This window comes from Saimiri boliviensis, chromosome 5 (assembly GCF_048565385.1).
Source record: "Saimiri boliviensis isolate mSaiBol1 chromosome 5, mSaiBol1.pri, whole genome shotgun sequence".
In the NCBI taxonomy this organism is placed as follows: domain Eukaryota; kingdom Metazoa; phylum Chordata; class Mammalia; order Primates; family Cebidae; genus Saimiri; species Saimiri boliviensis.
The window spans coordinates 100,590,530-100,611,367 of NC_133453.1; the positions used below are offsets into that span (position 1 = coordinate 100,590,530).

At 36.3% G+C, this 20,838-nt stretch overlaps 1 protein-coding gene and 1 long non-coding RNA gene across 3 annotated transcripts in view; one reads left to right on the forward strand and one right to left on the reverse strand.

Moving 5' to 3' along the window:
* LOC141584616 (uncharacterized) overlaps positions 1 to 20,838 on the forward strand; it is a 572,621-nt gene that overhangs the window by 471,069 nt on the left and 80,714 nt on the right. The gene's annotated exons all lie outside the window — the stretch shown is intronic.
* The window catches only part of HNMT (histamine N-methyltransferase), a 49,117-nt gene that overhangs the window by 21,318 nt on the left and 6,961 nt on the right, over positions 1 to 20,838 (reverse strand). The window lies entirely within an intron of this gene.

Sequence of the window (20,838 nt, forward strand, 5' to 3'; positions counted from 1 at the left end):
GAATGCTGTATAGGGTGTCTGAGAACCCCTGTTGGAAGGTCTCACCCAGGTGAGTGGCATGGGGGACAGGACCTGTTTAACAAACACTTTGTCCCTTGATGGAGGAGTTGTGCCTCACTGAGGAGTAATCCACTTGTCTGGGCTGCCCGGATTCCTCAGAACTACCAGGAGGAAAGGCTAAGTCTGCTGGTCCACAGATAGTGAGACCATCCCTCCCTGTAGGGTCTCAGGTCCAGGGATATCCGGATTCTGTCCCTGAGCCTGTGGCTGGAGTTACTGGAGTTCCTGTGGGGTAGCCTCACCTAATGAGGAAGGATGGATGGGTCAGAGTCAGGCCTGAAGAAGCACTCTGGTCACAGACTGCCACAGCTTGTGTATTGGACTGGGGGATGAGTCTTGGGACCAAGTCGTCCAACCTCCCTGGCTCCAGCAAAGGAAAAGCACAGCCTGGGGCTATAGAGATGGATGCTGCCCTTCCCCTGCCCAGAGAGCTTAACCCGTGTTTGGTAAATGCAAGTTGAGTGCTGGCTGCTGTCCCTTCCACAAGGAGCTCAAATGGCTTAGACAGCAGGCAGCCCCAAAGCCAGTGCTGGCCACCCCTCCCCTGAGGAGTTCTGTAGGCTTAAGCAGATTCCTTCAGACTGAGAGGCTACGAGTCTGTGCATTCCTGTGTTGGGATGCTAGTCCCTGGTAGTGTGGGTTTGGGAGTGGTATCTTCCGATCTGTGGGTTGCACAGTTCCATGGAGAAAGCTCATTTCCCTGGCTGGGTAGCATGCTCACTCACCGCCTACCATGGCTGGAGGCAGGGGCTCCTCGACTCCATGTGGCTGTCAGATGGGCTGCCGCACCACCACACTGTTCTTTCTCTCCATGATTCACGCCAGCCTCCTAGTCAGTTTTAATGACAGAATCTGTATACCTTGGTTGCTGGGGAAGGATTCACAAGCTTATTATGGTTTCTTCAATGGGAGCCTCTGAATGCTGCTGTTTCTAGTTGGCCATCTTGACCCTTCCCTGTGTTATTTTTGTAATAGGTATTAGTATTTCCTATTGTGATATATATGTAAGAAATAATAAAATTATCTATATCTAGCTACATACTTATCTCTATATACATACAGGTATATTTATAGATATGCATCTATTGATATGGTATGATATTATAATTATATATTAGTTTTTTTCTGTGGCTCCTGGCTTATGGTTCCCATAGCCCTTGTTTATAGTCTTTTGTTATAACGTTATAGTGCTTTTGGCCTCAGGAGCACACCTCAGAAAACCTTTTACCTACCCAAGGCAGGACCATAACATTTTCCCACCTGTCTGATTGAGGGTCATAAGACCTCATTTCAGAGGAGGTCCTGTCCCACATCCTAGAGGAATTAATGCTGCACAGAAAGGTTAAGAATCTGAACAGACAGGCCTCACTGGGTCTCCCCACTCAAACTATCAGCATTAGATTATAACCTTTTTGTCCAATCGCATTACTACATGGTTGTCCGTGTTTCAGTCATGCCTACCAAATGAAGTGTTCATAAAAGGCCCAAGAGAATAGGATTTGAAGAGCTTCCACTTAGTGAACATGTGTAGGTTCCAGGTGAGGGGCATATCTAAGCAGAGCATGAAAGCTCTGGTTACCTTCTCTCATATCTCGCTCTATGCCTATCTTCATCTGTTGCCTTTGTAATATCCTTTATAGTAAACCAGCAAATGTGAGTCAGTTTCCCCGAGTTCTGTGAACTACTTTAGCAAATTAACCAAACCCAAAGAGCAGGGGTGGAAACTTCGACTTGAAGCTGACTGCTCAGAATTTCTAGAGGCCCAAACTTGTAACTGGTGTCTGTAAAGGGAGCAGCCTGAGGAACTGAAGGATCTCAACCTGTGGGATCTGACATTATTTTAAGGGAGAGAGCATCAGAATTGAATTGAATTAGAAGACACCTAGGGGTATCTGCTGCTTTGTGTTGGGAGAAAAAAAAAAACTCATACATTTGGTCACAGAAATCTTCTGTGCTGATTGTTGTGGTGTGAGCAGAGGAAAAAGTTTGAGCTTTTCCCTCAGAATATGTACATATGTATGTACATATAAATATATGTGTGTATGTAGATATATCCGTAAGATATAAAATCATAAAATAAAATATTCCTTGGCATTATGTTCTACATGATTTGATTTTCAGTATCCCTCAGAAATAGGAGACATTTATTTTTTAAAAAGTGGTTTATACCCATAATCTCCAACATAATACTGAAAGAGAAGAACAAAGTTGGAGAACTGACACTACCTGACTTCAAGACTTACTATAAAGCTATATTAATCAAAACAGCCTGATATTGGCAAAAGAATAAATAAATAGATCAGTGGAAAAGAACACAGGGACCAGAAACAGACCTACATAAATGTAGTCAACTGATTTTTGACAAAGGAGCAAAGGCAATACAATGGAACAAAGATAGTCTTTTCAACAAATAGTGCTGGAACAACTGGATACCCACCTGCAAAAAAATAAATCTAGACACAAACCTTACATCCTTCACAAAAATTAACTCAAAATGAATCATAGAACTATATGTAAATCAGGAAACTATAAAATTCCTAAAATATAACATAGAGGAAAACCTAGATGACCTTTGGAATGGCGATGACTTTTCAAACAGAAACCAAAGGCATAATCTATGAAGTAAATAATTAATATACTTAAATTCATTAATATTAAAAGCTACTGCTATGCAAAAGATAATGTCAAGAGAATGAGATGACAAGCATGAAAAAAAAATGGAAAAGAACATATCTGACAAATAACTATTATCTAGAATATACAAAAAACTCTTAAAACTCAACAGTAAGAAAACAACCAACCCAATTAACAATTGGGCCAAAGATCTAAACCTTACAAAATAAGATACACAGATGACAAATAAATACATGAAAAGATGTTTCATATCATATACCATCAATGAAATCCAAATTAAAACATTAACAAAACACCACTACACACTTGGAAGGGCCAAAACCCAGAACACTAATGACAAAAAATGCTGGCAAAGATGTGGAGCAACAGGAACTCTCATTCACTGCTGGTGGGAAGGCTGAATTTTGGGCCACTTTGGGGTACAGTTTGGCAGTTTCTTTAAAAACTATGTATAATCTTACCATATGATTGAGTAATCAAGCTCCTTGGTTTCTACCCAAAGGAATCGAAAACTTATTGTCACAAAAAAGTCTGCACATAGGTGTTTATTAGCTTTATCCACAAGTGCCAACGCTTGGAAGTAACCAAGATGTGTCTTTCAGCATATAAACTGATTAAGTAAAAGAACAAACAAACAACAACGACAACAAAAAAAAACTGTGGTACATGCGGACAGTAAACAATCATTCAGTGCTAGAAAGAAATGAGTTACTAAGCCATGAAAAGATATTGAAGAAATTTAAATGCATATTACTAAGTGAAGAGAGCCTGAAAAGGCTACATGCTATATGATTCCAACTAGATGACATTCTGGAAAAGACAAAATCATGGATACAATGAAAAGATCAGTGGTTGCCAGGGACTGAGGGGTGGAGGTGAAGGGGTGGAGCATAGATGATTTTGGGGGTGGTGAAACTACTCTGTGTAATACTATAATGGTGAATAGATATCATTATACATTTGTTTAAACACATAGAACATAACAACAAATGTAAACCCTAAAGTAAACTATGAGCTTCTAGTAATTCTGATGTTTCAATGTATATTTATCAATTGTAGCAAATTGTTAATTCTGGTAGGGAATATACATAATGGGGAGACCATGTATGTGTGAGAGCAGGGGTTGTATGGGAAATCTCTGTACCTTGCTGTCAATTTACCTGCAAACTCAAAACTGCTCTAAAAAAATCTTTCTTTAAAATAAAACAATGATGACCAAAAGGATTTTTTTTTTTTTTTTTTTTTTTGAGACAGAATCTTGCTCTGTTGCCCAGGCTGGAGTACAGTGGCACAATTTTGGCTCACTGCAACTTCTGCCTCTCAGGTTCAAGTGATTCTCCTGCCTCAGCCTCCAAAGTAGCTGGGATGATAGACATGTGTCACCATATCTAGCTAATTTTTGTATTTTTAGTAGAGATGGGGTTTCACCATGTTGGCCAAGCTGGTCTTGAACTCTTGACCTCAGGCGATATACCCAACTCAGCCTCCCAAAGTGCTGGGATTACAGGTGTGAGCCACCACACCCAGTCAACAAAAAGATTTATGTAAACCTTTTCCCTACCAAAAAAAAAAAAAAAAAAGTGGGTGGTCAATAGTTCAGCTTTATCACATTATAGTCTAATTTAACCATTTAACATTTAGTTTTAAGTATTATCTTTCCTTGAAACATTCACTGATGCTGTTTGCGATCCATCACCACTCAAAGTTTCTTTTCCTTTTATCTTCTTTTCTGGTCATCAAGACGTTTACTTTCTCTATTCTATCCCTATTAGCCATGCACTTATTCGGGCCCAAATCACTCATCTTTTGGAAAACTGCAATAATGTAAGGTCAGCCTACTTCCAGTCTTGTCTTCCTCAAAGCCCTTACCATGACAACCATTTTAAACCCTGCTAAGCAAACCCATCACTTTCGTGCTTAAGAATTTTCTAGTGACTATAAATTGGACCAAGGTCAAGCTGCTCCACTAAATATCTGGCATGGGTCCCTATTCTCGTTTCTCACAGTTTTATATTCTGAAATTTTTGGCTCCAGGAGCCCTGAATTGCCTTCATTCTACCCTCTTTCCTTTATATACCATCCTCTCCCATGCTTTCTCCTCCGCCTAAAAAGCTCTTCCTGACTTCTTCACTTCAACTGGCTAACTCCTATACATCTAAAACTCTACCACTCATAACCAGTGATCTTACTGGTCTTTCCCACAGAGCCCAGAAGCAGCATGAGAATCCTCCAGACACTAACTACCCATCAGTTGACTGGAGTTGACAACACAGCTAAAATACATTTATCTTTCCTGATCTAAATTATTGCTTTTTTTCATTTATATGATGTATTAGCAAAGGCTTGGTTCCAACAAGTTTGTTAAAAAGAATTAAGGACTCTTAAATGTTGCATTGAATGACTGAGCTGGTTTGATCATTAATCATTGCAAGCATACGAGGGGTTATTATACCCTATAGAACCATAAGCCATCAGTATAAGCGATCAAATAAAAAATAAAAGGAAGGTGGCCGTTTGTCCTTTCTAACTGAATTCTTCTGAAAAAGAGACACAGTGTTATGAATACATTTTAGAATCATGTATGAATTACTCTACAAATGCTTTCAGAAAGAACACAAACCAAACAAATGTGCCAAAATAATGGCAGAATGTAAACTAGACATGAGTTCAAATAATTCAGAAAGTCTCAATAAATTCAGGGATAAGTGAAAGAAATATGGAAGGCAACATTCTACTTTTATTGTACATTGTAAAACTTTCTGGGAATCTTAACTTCGAGATCCAGAAAATGGTATTTATGGGGAGTAGGGCAATACATGCTCAGTTTATAGTCAGTCTCTTCACACATGTGACTCTTCATGACCATTGTTTGGTCATAACTCTGACAATTGAGGACTACTTATTTCTTTTTTTTTTGAGACGGAGTTTCGCTCTTGTTACCCAGGCTGGAGTGCAATGGCGCAATCTCAGCTCACTGCAACCTCCACCTCTTGGGTTCAAGCAGTTCTCCTGCCTCAGCCTCGCGAGTAGCTGGGACTACAGGCGTGTGCCACCATGCCCAGCTAATTTTTGTATTTTTAGTAGAGATGGGGTTTCACCATGTTGACCAGGATGGTCTTGATCTCTTGACCTTGTGATCCACCCATCTCGGCCTCCCAAAGTGCTGGGATTACAGGCGTGAGCCACCGCACCCAGCGAGGACTACTTATTTCTAACCTCATAAGGCCTTTAGATACATACACATCAACAGCTGTTTGGGTTAAGGAAAGCCCTATTAAGAAATGACATTAAATGTTTCTTTCCAAAGAAACAAAGTCTACAGCATTTCCTGAGACAAATAGAGAAATAATTTTATTATCAAAATAATTTTGATAATTTAACCTTGATTCAAACATATCATACGTATTTTCTTTCTTTATTCTTTTCTCCTCTTTTGTGAACAGCAAGGTAAATTAATGATTTTTCAATCTGTGCTTGTGATGATGATATAACTGATTTTCTCAGTTGATCCATGTATTTAATTTTAGCAAAGTTGGACAAATCCAAGTATGTATCAGCATAAATCAATGGGATACAGGGCACTTCATTTCAATACATAATGTTTATAAAGATATGCACCAAATTAAAATCTGGGGTTATCTAAAGGTGAAAATTCTATCCTTTTTAAATTGTATCACCTTTAGATAACCCCTAATTTTAATTTGACATATATATTTATATGATTTTAACTCTTTTAAATCTATAATTTAAAATATTTCTACAAAAATTTATTCAAATTAATTATTTTCGAAGTCTTCATTTCCCAATTTGAAAAACTTTCAATGATTATTTTTACTTGTCATCTCTACTGGGTCATGGGGTGCTCAGATATTAGGTTCAACATGGTTCTGGGTGTGTCTATGAATGTGTTTCTGGATTAGATTAATGTTTGAATTGGTAGACTGAGTAAAGCAGATTGTCCTCCCTCATCCAATCAATCTAAGCCCAGAAGAGAACAGCTTGAACTGGAAATGGTCATTTCTGGCCTTCAGACTCAGACTGAAATATCAGCTGTTGTTGAGTGTCAAGCCTTCAAGCCTCCTGGCTTTGAGACTACAATTTAGTAGTAGTTGGACTCTCCTGGGTCTCCAACCTACCAACTACAGATCTTGGGACCTGTCAGCCTTCACAATCACCTGAGCTAATTTGTTGCTTTACATATAAAAGTATACATATATATAATTATATATGCACATGTATAATCTTATTGGTTCTGTTTCTCTAGGGAGCCCTGACTAATTACTACAGGTCTAAATTTATTCTGTTATTACTTTATAGGCAAATGATTATCCAAAAGGAATTTACAAATATATATGAAGCAACTAACATTAGCAACAGTTTGATCTTTAGCTTACTGTAGTCATTTAACCTCTCTATGCTAATTACCGTATTTACCACTAACGCTAGTACCACATTTACCACTAAGTATCTAATTAAATATATTTAAAGAAGGGATACTTTATAATGTGCATTGTTCTCTCACATACTGGAGACTTACATTTGGTTTTATAAAATCGTGTGTATTTGATTTTATAAGGCATGGCTGTGTTATAGTAAATGTTCGTATACTGAAGATGTGACTATAATTTAGATTATATGTGAACTTTATCTGGTGACTGAAAGAACTGTTCTTCTGAGTGGGAGACTTTGTGTTCTGGGTAAGTGTACTAGTAAAAGAGGCTATAAAATGAAATTTTTATTGCTTAAAAATGTGGATAAGTAGGTAGACCCCTGGTTAGATGGGTGCATGAATGCATAGACAGACTCACAGACTGCTACTAGTAAAGATAGTTACTTGGATGACTAGAAGAATAAAAGTATGTAGGAAAGAGGGAAGTCACAACTTGGAAAAATAGGTTTTCTAGGTGCTCTGCCATGACATTTTAAAAAGCACATTTAAAGGGTAGGATATGAAGATAGGCTGGAAGTAAATCCCTAACAAAAGCTCTACCAACCCTCTACTCTTTAGCACACTGTGTGGAATCCTGTTCTTAGAACATGGCTTTAAATCGAACATAAACTTCTACTTGCATTGTTGATGGACATACATTTTTGCTATTTGAGTTCCCAAGGCAGTCAAGGGATGGAGTTGTAGTGGTTGTATGCATTCTTAATCCTTTTTAAGTTTTTATTATTATTATTATTCCTGTGGCACTGCCTTTGCACACACCAATTTTGTCCACGCACATTTTAGGCAGATAGTGAGAAGCTGAGTCTTACGCGTCATGTCCCTTCTTTCTTAAACTGATCGGTCATAATAAAATTATAATCCTAGTTTGCTACTATTCACAGACAGAGAACAGAACTTCATGACATGATTGCTGGTATATCAAATGTTTTATTAATCACACAATGATCATAATTAACTCATGCCAGCCCTAGCCATCTTGGGGTGTAGTGTCCTCTGCTGCCCCTTCCTTCCCATTCAGTCTTGGCTACGCAATATTAGAAGTGACAGTTTTACTCCGTAGCAGCTGCCCGTGATGACAGAAAGATTTTTCCATGAAGTTTGCTATCTTCCTGGGCTTCACCCAGCATGGAACCCAGATATCCTGTACTATCAGATCTCTAAATTGAAAATGGATTGTCCAATCTTTTTTTATTTATCCTTGTATTGCTGCCAGAATTCTGCATACTTTTCTAGGGTGTTTAAATCTCTCCTGAGCTCATTTGCTCATCTACAAAATGGGAAAATACAACTCACAGTTGCTCCTTACATCATATGGTAACTTTTAAAAAATGTTATTTTTATGAATTTGTTAAGTTTAATTTCCGTATGTCAAACTTATAAAAAATCTTCAACTGCAAAATCAGGACAACTGCTAAGTAGAGTTAATTACCTCAAAAACTTAATTCCAATATTTACTTATTGTTCAGATTTCGAGATAACCAACAAGTACCAAAAATCAAAGCCTGAGACTAGTTCGGGAATTTTGCATGCTACGATGCCTTTTTTTCGATCATACATTCCTAAGAATCCATTATATACCAGGAAATGCCCACCGAAGGATTATAGAGATAATTTCTTAATAGGCACATTAACATTGCTCAAACTCGTTAGTAATCAAAGAGCTGAAAATTAAAATGGCAATACAATATCATCTTACGATTGTTGGACTTGCAAAACATCAGAAAGCTAAGGAATGCTAAGTGATGTCAAGGATAGTCAGATAGAGGAAATTTCATCCAGGTCACTGAGAATATAGATTGGTGCAGCCACTATGGAGACTAATTTGGTAACATTTATTCAATTTAAACATATGCATAACCTATGACCCAGAAGGTCTGAATTTAGAATGTAATAAAAATGCATAATCCAAAGAAATTCTCACATAGGTAGATAAGGAGTTATTAAAGCATGTTCACTACAGCATTGCTGTGGCTAGACAGGGGTTGGATGGAAGGCGTAAGGCAGAAAAACTGTGGTGGATGCACAATACTCAGCATTTTGTAACAGTCAGAATCCATAGATCAGGCCAATACTTAGCAATACAAGTAATCTTCAGGGTATGGTACTCAGTGACAGTGCATGAAAGAGTATTATATCGAGGGAAACGAGAATAGGTCACCTCAACATCTGCCTCTTTGACAAGAAAATTATCTTTGCGCTAAAGGCAATTAAGCAGCAGCAAATAGAAGAAAAGTTTTCCCTATCCTCCTGCTTTTTGCCTAAAGGCAGGATATAAATTCTCCTGTACTGGAGGCAACTCTAGACTCTTACTGGCCCAAAGACTGTACCAGAGGAGTCTGCAAACAAATCTTACTCATATTTTGCACCCATATATTTACTGTCCCATAGTTTCCCACCCTTGGAAGCCTAAAATCATTTTCCTTTGTCCTGTCATTTCCCCACAAATTTATGCTTTATTGTTAAAGGTGCTTTATAAGCCAAAGTCCCAAACCACTACTTCGAGTTACCTTTCCTTGAGGTTTATCCCATAACATGAGTGCTACACGTTAAGAAACATGATTGTTTCCCTCTTATTAATCTTTTGTTACAGAGATACATCCCAACTAAGAATTCATGAGGGTTGAGGAGGAAATTTTTTCCTTCCCTACAATATACATTGTATGCAATATATGTATATTGTATACAAAATAAACCATAGGAGAATAAACATGTACAGACTGGTAATGGGAAACATAAAACACATTAAGTGCAATAAATTATAACAATATTATTGTGGAATTCTTCAGAGTAAATAGTGAATTTACAAAGTCAGAGTTAGTGACTATAGTGAGGACAGGGGAGGCTGAGCCCTGGGAGAAGAGTAGGAAACGCTTCGTGGAGGATGTGGAAGATATAACCCTTGGGCTAGTCTGTGTATTCTACTGTTAGCTCTCTTCCTGGTTTTGGGTCACTTACATTAGACAACTTTAGACTCTAGAACTTTCTCTATAGTAATTATGAGCAACTACACAGGTTCTGCATGATATTTATGGATGATGTTTTGTGGTCATAGGAAAAAATCACGTGCTTCAGGAAAAATCCGACCTGGGCTTGGAGATTAGCTCCACTGTCTATTACTTGATGAAATGTGTCTTACACCATCTGAGCCTCGAAATATCTGAACCCCAGCTCCTTCATTTTTAAAGGAAATCCCCACAGAGTTTCTATGAGATTAAAATGTGATTACATATGTCAAGTGGCTAGCAGAGTGTCTAAAAAATAATAAGCCTTCAATAACACTTAGCCCCTCTGTGATTCTGCTTCTAAAATAGATAGTACTTAGGCAGTTTATGTTATTATAGCATATGAAGGAAAATAAAACAATTTTTATTAAAAAATATTGATAAGAAAATTTTTGGAAGCTAGTTGGCTATACATTTCTTCAAAATTTAATAAATTTTAGTTTAATGAAAATTTGTTTTTTAATCAGCTGAATTGTGGATTTTTTTCTGTGTTTTTTTTTTCCACTCTTGTATAATTTTCTACCAAATGGAATATGCTGACTTTTTGACTTGGGAAGTTAATGAAAACTGAATTGTTAAAAATCTCCTTCTCTGCAAATCTCAATTTTTGGTACCATCCTGTCCCTCAAATCTGCCACAACCACATAATTAATTTTCATGCCTCCATTCTGGGCTATGTTGAGTATTTTACTTAATTTTAAAGTCAGATATTTTTGTGGTTATAATATCCTGCTTTCACACAAGCCGTATTTTAAATGTGTCAAACTTACATTCAATGAAGGGCATATAATTGAGATATCTGAATGTGGAACTTACAAGTTCAAAAACAAAGAAAAGGAAGTATCTCATTTTCCAACTATTCTCCACTCCCTTAACTTCAAGGATACGTTTAATAAGATAGCAGAGGAATGTAGCATTTTAAAAAATCCAAACACATTTAATTAAAAATGGGAAAAAAATTGTGAAAAGAAAAAATTGAGGCCGGGTGCGGTGACTCCTGCCTGTAATCCCAGCACTTTGGGAGGCCCAGGATGGTGGATCACTTGAGGCCAGGAGTTTGAGACCAGCCTGGCCAACATGGTGAAACTCGGTCTCTACTGAACATACCAAAATTATCTGTGTATGGTGGCATGAGCTTGTAATCCCAGCTACTCTGGTGGCTGAGGCACGAAAATCACTTGAGCTTGTGAGACAGAGGTTGCAGTGAGCCTGGATAACACCACTGCACTCCAACTTGGGTGACAGAGAAAGACTGTCTCAAAAGGGTAATAATAATAATAGTAATGAGCCTATAGAGAGACAAAACGACTTAAATTTCTCATTCACCAGACTTATCCTATGCAAATGTGTGGGTCTCTCTGTCCTTTAAATTGCATATGTGCAAAATGCATAGCTTATGTTACAGGGTTAGAGGCGTTATAAAGATTATAGGTATTATATGGAGAGATAATTTACCACAGTTCATGATATATAGTAATTAAAAAAGTGAAGCTATTATACATTTGTTCAACAAATATTTTCAGGACATACTAAATGTCAGGTTCTAACTATTGGAGACATAGTAATGAATAAAACAGGCAAAAACATCTAACTTTTATGAATGGTGAGAAGTCCCACAGAGAAACCCAAAGCAACAAAGAAAGAGGGGAAGCTGCGGTGTGAAGGCTTTGCAATTTTTAACTGTCTGGTCAAGTTAACTTCATGGAAAAGGTGACACTTAAAAGAGGCTGAAGGAAATTAGGAATGAGGTAAATGAAGATCTGCCTTTCTAAACGGGCAGCTCCAAACAGGCAACTCCAAATGGCAACTCAGAAGAGCGCCCATCATGTATCCTCATGCCTGGCTTGTCTTTCTGAGGGATCCTACACAAAATGAAACACGAATTCCACTTGAGAACCCTGTAGCATCCCTGAATGAGAAAATCTGCAGGCCAAGAAAATAGGAGATTAAAGACTGTGGCCATATCTCCTGCCATTAGACTTCCCTCTATTCCTGCTTTATTTCTCATATCAAAATATATATTATCAGCAAAAAAAATTAATTCTATTACATGTTGCTTTAAGATTATTATCTCTTTGTTCCCTCTACTAGAATATCAGGCAGAAAAAAAAATTGTTTCTAGGAAGAGCGATTGCTCATATAACTCAGTGCTTGGAGACGAAAAATAATTTCAGCTATGGGTTTGCAGCCAGAGCAAGAACAATCTGATTATTAACTGCAGTGTGAAAGATAGAGGATTCCTGACAACATCCTTTTTCCTCTTTACTTCTCTTTTTCTTTAACTCTCTCCAACCCCCCTGAGTGTCTCAGTATTGAAGCAGTTCTGTCTATATGAAAATATGAGTATAAAATATTAAAATAGCTATAGTTTCAAGAAGGGTATTATAAATATAAATTCTTAGTCCAAAGGGCGTTACCATTTGTTTTCATGTGTCTTCTGCCCCTTGGCCCAGGAAACCTACTGCCTAAGTGCTTTGCAACTACAGGAAGTCTAAGAAAAGCCATGCAACCAAAAGGTTCTGAAAAACACAAACTTAAGAGAAAATGCTTCAAAGGGTGCTGAAGACTGATTTGCACAGATATTTGATGGAAAACTCAGAAAAGATACATCAAATGCCTCAAGAAACAGAGGATAGCCACCATTCTCTTGATCAGCATCATCTTTGCCTTCCTCATAGCTAAAGTGTACTCAATGCTAGTTACTGAGAATCTGTGGGCTCCAAGGAAAAGCTCTGCTAATCTGCAACATAGCTGGGATTGCTCTTTAAGTATTGCACAGATGTAAAACTGTTACAGGTGAATCAAAGTCTTCTGAAGAAAAACTTTCAGGAAAACACACGTGTTTGGGCAGTGCTTTGGGCTTTAGCTACTTAGCTGAAGGAGATACAAGAGAGGCCAGGGGGTCTAGTCCTTACCATCATCTCTCGTATATAAAATTATAGTTTTGTTTTTTCTCTCTTTGGCTAAAAATTCATACTGCAGAAAACTTGGGACATAGATAAAGATATAAAATAGAAAAGAAATATCTCACTGCTCAATAAAGTAAAAGTGAACATGTTATTGTATTTCTTCCTAAACTTTTATTTTTCTCCATTGATCAAATCAAATTTTTTCTTAGTTTATCTAGATGAGATTATTATGTACCTAAATTATTTTGCCTTTCTCACTTGAGAGTTAAACTATGAATATATCAACATTTATTTTAATGTGTTATTTGTAGTGGCTATACCACATTCTCACACATAGACATGTGAAATAATTCATATAATTATTAACCTTTCATATATAATATAAATAAGATAAAAGTATGTATTTATGTAGAATACATTTATATTTGTATTTGTATATACTTTACATATGTGAATATACACAGATATATGTTTATACATGAAAATATAATTTTACATATAGTTTGTTTCATATATACATAAACTGTACTTTATATATTATATAGGATAATATATAATTAAATATATACTATATATAACACATAATATATATATAAACCATACTATATAACATATAAACTATACTATATATTCTACAATATACTGTATTATATAATATAGTATGCTTATATAGTATACTATATATTATATAATGTATTGCCAATTACATGTTAAATAATATATAAAATATTACCTGTTATAAACATATTACCTATTATAATTATACAATATGTAGTATTAAGTATATATCTAGTATAATATATAGTATAAAGTATACTATACTTATATAAGACTATATTATATAATTATATAATATATAGTATAGCTTATACTATAGAATTATATAATACTATATATAATTATATAGTATAGTATAGTTAACATATACACATATAAATCCCTATACTATATAACTATAGTACAGTTAATATACACACATAAATATACATAAAATTATAGTCAGTCTCATATATAGTTTTAGATACTTTGCTATTGTGAGGATACTAAAAATGAACCATAAATTTTTATGCAAAACTCTTAATCTTTTAAAATTAATTCCTGTACTGGGAATTAATGATTGGAATAAGACTGTTGATCTGTGATGATATTTTTAAAAACAGTGATAAACAACAACAAAAAGCCCAAGTACAATGGTGGCAGAGGGTCAGAAAGGATTCAGGCTGGGGAGCTGTAGCACAGTCCTAACAGCCCTCCTGGACAGGCAAGACCAGTCCAATTGCTGGAGTCCTGGAGACAGGGGGTTGGGAGGCAAGGTGGGATGTCCAGGTGAAAGCGCTGAAGCAATATCTGGGGCTAGGGTAGTATGGAAGAAGAGTAGTTGTTTATCAAGAATTTCCGTATTTGTAACTGCAGCCCGGCCAGGCCAGTGCATATGAGATGAAAATCAGAACTGTTCTTGCTACACAATGCCAAATTACTTTCAGGGAAATTTTAATTTCATATCCTTACCTTTTGCACATGAAAGCTTCCATGTAATTGTAACCTCATCAGTATTATATGTTATTGCCTTTTTAAATTATCTTAGTAAAAATTTGAATTTTTCTTTAAATACATTTTTAATATTTTGAATAATATAGCTAATTAACAAAAAATTTTTTGTCATTTTTCTCAGATTGTTATTAATAGAGATTCAGCTGAAGGAGACTGAGGCAATTTATCTCAATCCCTGTCATCCCTCAGTCCCCTTCAGTCATATATTACCAGATTCACCATTTATAAAATGAAGATAACAACAGGTTGCCTACACCAGAGTTTCATGACGGTGTATATTAAATTGCAAAATTTTATTCAGTGTGACTGTCCAGAGGAAACTTACTGACTAATAAAGGGACTACAGACCAAAAAATGGCACAAAAACTGGCAAGATACAAATTTGTCCTTCAGCAAAATTACAGATAAACACATGCCGTGGACTTCTATGTAGATTGTAAATAATCAAAACTGGAAATGGAAAACACTCTAACGTTGACAACAATAAAACAGAATGAGGACCTACTACATTGCTTTTTATCTATTTTACCTGTACAAGTCCATTGCTGCGTTGTTATTAATTCTAAGGCTTTACAACTAAGTTTATTTGCTTTTTTAAGTACACAGTCATTTAATTTGCAATGATAGCCTTGTCTTCACCTGTTTAGTATTCCTTGTTTTGCTGTTTCAAATCTTATTGAATTAGCCAAAACAATCTTGTTTACTCTGCTTTTAATGACAATGACTCCAATGAGATAACACTATGTTCCATTCTCTCAAATCTGTAATGTATCTGTCTTTAATGATACCTCTATGTTCACTGAAAGATTTAAATACAACACAATATAATGGGGTAAACTATTTTGGTAAAGTTATATACAAAGAATATCTTATGTTTTAATCATATATTTATAAATGCCTTTAATAAAATGATGCCCCAAACAATAACTGTGTTTATCTAAAGTGGTTCTAAATCCTGTAGATTAGTGTATAATCTGTATCCTTCCGATAAAGGAGTAACTGCTATTATGCTGCATGTAAGTACACTACTTTTTACTCATTAGTTGTAAGCAATTAAAATCCATTCCAAAAATTACCTGCGGGTCTAGAAACCCCATTAGAATTTCACTTTCTCAATACAACAAACATGGTAATAGCTACATCATTCTGAAAAGAATTCCTACCTCCTTTCTACAAGGTGATTTATAAAACAAGTTTTCAAGACTAAACACGTTTAATGGCCCAAAGACACAAGAAATCAGTGCCTGAGCCCCTTCCATAACCTATCTGTAAAGTATGTCTCCAACCTATGCTGATACGACTAGAACAACAGACAAGTCCTCATCTGCCACAGAATGAAAGTTACTTTCTACCTATGGACGGGTTTGATCATTAACACGCTTTTATACTGAGCCAAGAAATCACTTTCTGAAGCTTTCAACCATTGGCCTTTGAAGGCAAATTTTTTATTGTTTGCCCATCAGAAAAGATATGAAAATGGCAATAAGCACAGCCAAACTCTGTTTTCCCGGCAAAAAAATAAAACAAATAAAAAACCTCAATTCTCTGTATTTTTTCAAGCATTTTAAATCTGTTGATCTGTACTGTTGGCTTACTGTGAATCATTGGTAAACATTAACATTTGCTTCCTGCCACGTCCTAGTTTCTAAACCTGACACACTTGATCTTCCAGTTCCTACTTGAATTATATTCATTCTACTACTGTCCAATCAGCTTAAAGTATTAAGCTTCTATGCTACCTTAACATGTCATTTAGGAAAGGAGACAAGATTAACAATATGTTAAGGTTAGATTTTTAAATAGCCCATCATTGCTAAGTACCTAATCTCTCCTGTGAAAGGAAAATAAAATCTTGACCTCAAACTCACTATGTTAAAAGGAAAAGTTACAATTGAGAACTGGGTCATGCAAAAACTGCCTTCCCTTTTGTACCTAAACAGATAGGTGCAATGATAGAAGGCCATTCTCCAAGGGGCCCCCCTCCTTTTACATATAACATGTGGAATCAGTAAGAGCTAATCAAAGCCTTACACGGAAGTGGCCACTTACCTCCTTACCTACCCTCCTTATTTTTTCCTTTCCTTCTTCTCCTTCTGCTGCTCTTCCCTCTTAAAATATTGAAGTCCTCCAACACCTCTTTGGAAAAAGCACAGATCACAGATGCTACTGCAACCTGTGTCTCTTTTTCTCAGTTGCATCCTAAACCTTAGCAAAATCAACCTCTAAATTGATTGAGAGCTGTCTCAGACACTTTCTCCTTTACCAAGTTAAGAATTCACTATTAAATCTGTTTAGTACAATTTGTTGGGCTGCTAAAGTCAAGAGACCTAGGTTTATTTTGTTCTGCCATGACGGTCCCCAGCTTTCCTGTTTCTGAAGTGAGAGCATTGATGGTCTCTAAATTTTCTTCTAGTTTTTAACCTCTTCAGAAATGCTGGCATCTATATGTTGCAGAGCAAAAGAACCATCAAACTGCTCTCAACATATGTCAGAAAAACTATTACAAAAAATATTATGAGGGTTGATAACACCCATATTTCATATGTGAGTTGCTTGAGTGAATTAAAAAATTATCTATAAACATATATACAATTATGGTTATAGCAATGGTATAGTGGTTGAGTTAGTATACAAAGGTTAATGAAAATAGAAGTAGGAAGCTGGATTAAATGTGATTATTTGAGTTATAGTTCTGTCTAACTCTTAAAAAACTTTCTGGCATTTGAACATAAGAACCAAACAGCAGGACAGATGAAATGATTATCCTATAAGCAGAGCCCAGAGCAAAGAGAACACATTGCCTATGACTGCTTTCCAGAACATTTTTTTAGGTATAAATATATGCATTGTAAATTAATAGAATTCTCTCTTACCAAAAAGAATATGGGTTTCTTTTTTCCCATGTACCATCTAGCATAAAGACAACACTCATTAGAAGTTGAATAATAATGAAGCCCTATCAGGTGGTTTCATTGACGGAAGTTTCATTTCATTAATGCTGATGGACCCAAAAGCATATTCTATGAGATTCAGAATATATGCATTATTCTCAAAACCTAAACACAATTGCAGAAATTAACAACATGAATACTTCAAGACCCTGAATAAAGCAATTCTGGCCATTCATTGTGCCTCATTTAAACACACAAACTCATATATATGAACATGCATAACTTTATACTTCCCAGTTTGGTCTCTGTAAAAGTTATGTAGTCTGTTTTTCTGTTCATGGTTTGTTTTCGTCTTTCTTCCTATTGGATTCATATAATATTTATTTCATTTTCCTAATATTAGAATGTATAATCTATGGATAACAGTGTTATTTACCAGTTATACTCTATTGATATGGTAAATGACTTAAAGAATTTGCCATGTGTTCTTTTGAATTTCTTAGGCCCCTAACAATTGCTTGGCTTCTAAACTGAAGTGCCAAGCACGTTTTGCAAAAACCTTACATTCTTTCTTAAACTATGAAAACTCTTTTCACACAAACACCAGATTCAAAAGGAGAGGTTAATCGATAAGGCCTATGTGCACCCCCTCTCTGCTTATGTTTCTGGAAAAAAAAATTATATAACCCCCCTCCCCCCCCAAAAAAAAACATGAGAATTAAGTGGTATAAAAGTAGCGGTTTCATATAGGGAGGGTTTTAGCTGGTTTGCTTTGGGATGTTTTGAAGCACGGTGGGAGAAGTGGTAGCACCATTATGAAGGCCGAGAGAACATTTGCATCAAAGCCACGCTTCTATCTACCTGTGTGACCAAGAAAGAAAGTTGAGGCCGTAAAACCTGTAAACTAAGGCAGAAATGGGCCCCTGTGAGATGCATTACAGGAGCTGAGAACCAGGGACTGAACAAGGTCAGTGGCCTCATTTGCTAGAGACTGGAGTTAATAACTGATTTGGAAGGATACTCAAGCCATGGGATGATATAAAACTCTCAGGCACCCTGTAGATTATAGAATATGTGGGGACACCATTTCTCTAAAGCAAGAATAGAAAGTTCCTTGCTGTAGAGTCATGTATTGTTCTGCATAATGCTTGCAGTTAGGCCATAATAGGTGATTAGATAACCATCTCCCAGTTGCTACATGAGCACTCAAACTAACTGAAGTAGCATGTCCTCTCCCCTCAAAACACTGCTTTTTCAAGCAATGGACCCCTAGACCTAGCGTTGCTTTTGATTTCATATAACTTACTTGGGTAGTGAAAGCTGAGTATACACAGCTTGAATTTTTCTTGGAGTTTTTCCTTACATTTCTGATTGATTTCTTATGGAAAGTGACCTTAAAGGGCATCCACATTCTCCCCAAGGCAGAGCTTATTATTGCTACAATGTTAGGGTTCTGTCAGAAGAACTCCAAGAGTTGCTCCCTTTATTTTGTTAAGTTCTCTATATTAGCTTCTATGTGCACCTTTATGTAAGGAATCACTGTGCAGGCCAAATGTTCCTTTCTCCAGATAGCTTATAAGCATCTGGATAAATTTGCATTAGAAATTCAATTAACTTTATATTAAAAGGTCAATTAACTTGGCCATGATAGAGATTGTTTTTAATTACTTTTTCTTGCAGGGCTTCTCTTCCTGTCCAAGCACAAGTGACACTATCAAATGATAGTCTCATTGCCCGTTGGTTGCCTGAAACTCATATGCAAAACACACAGGAAATAACTGTCTTGGTTAAATGAATTAATAAGACATTATTTGGGCAATTCATCACTATTATAATTTGGGGGACTTAAAGTATCCATAAGCAATAATGCAGTATTTTAGCTTAAACACTATTATATTGTTCATGACAATCCCCTTCATTAGCTGTCTTTGTTGGTTTCTATTTTCTTGGTGAAATATGACAGTAAAGTAAAATGATTTTAGGGATTAGTTCTTATTACACTATATGACGGTGTATTTATTGAAAAATGAACAAATAATGACATTAAAAATAATTGATCTTGGCCGGATGTGGTGGTTTGTGCCTGTAATCCCAGCACTTTGGGAGGCCTAATCACCTGAGGTCAGGAGTTTGAGATCAGCCTGGCCAACATGGTGAAACCTCATCTCTACCAAAAATACCCAAGTTAGCCAGGCGTGGTGGTGGGGACCTGTAATCGCAGCTACTCAAGAGGCTGAGACAGGGAGAATTGCTTGAACTCAGGCGGAGGTTGCAGTGAGCCAAGACTGTTCCACTGTACTTTAGCCTGGGTGACAGGGCAAGACTGTCTCAAAACAAAACAAAACAAAACCAAAAAACTCAAGTGATCTCATTTCGTTAGAGGGCTCTTAATTAACTTTCTGTTAATATGAGCCACAACTTAACTCATTCATGGGGCACTAGAACACTTACACTTAAGAGATTCAAGAGGCTACCACTTGGCATTAAGTTACATATAACAATAGTGTCCACTTGATACCAAGTTGTATCCATTACTGAATTATCACTCAGACAAAAGAATATAACTAAAGATAAATATATAAATGATATGTCTACATATTTTGTATATAATGAATTAATATTCATTAACCCAAATTTCCAGATGACTAGCAACTTAAAAATAAAGCAAACACTGTTTAGGAGTTGATATGAGGAAAAGCCTTGAAATGAAACTTTCTATTTCACTTTTGCAGAAGGGAATAGCCTTCACCCTCCAAGTGCAATAAGAATATCCTAAGCACTTTGAAAATGTTACTTATATCACTCTCACTACAACCTTATGAGATAAAATTCATTGTTTCCATTTTACTGTTGCTTCAGCCAAGATGATACAGTTCATTGGAGGCAGAGTTACCTGTGTCCATCTACTTTTCCAGACTTTCAATTTTCCCCTAGAATAAAAGTGCTCGACCTAAAAGTAATGAGATTATAAAAGGGTGTTTTATTAGTCTCTTTTCTTTTGTCTGAGTGACAGTTCAGTAATGCTTACAACTTGGTATCAAGTGGACGCTATTGTCACTTGTAACTTAATGCAAGTGGCAATCCCTTGAATCTCTTAAGCATCCTAGTGCCCCATGAATGAGTTGAATTGTGGCTCATATTAAGACAAAGATAACTAAGCACCCTATAAAAGGGTGCTTAGGAGTGTTCTGAATGCTAGAAGTAATTCTAAGCTTCTAAGTTTTGGAACTGAGTAAGAGGAAGGGAACAGTTTAGTCCCGTGCCACTCAAAGAATGGGGCCACAGGAATGTAAATTAACTATGTCATTGAGCATATCTTTTTTCCCCATGGTAAGAATTTC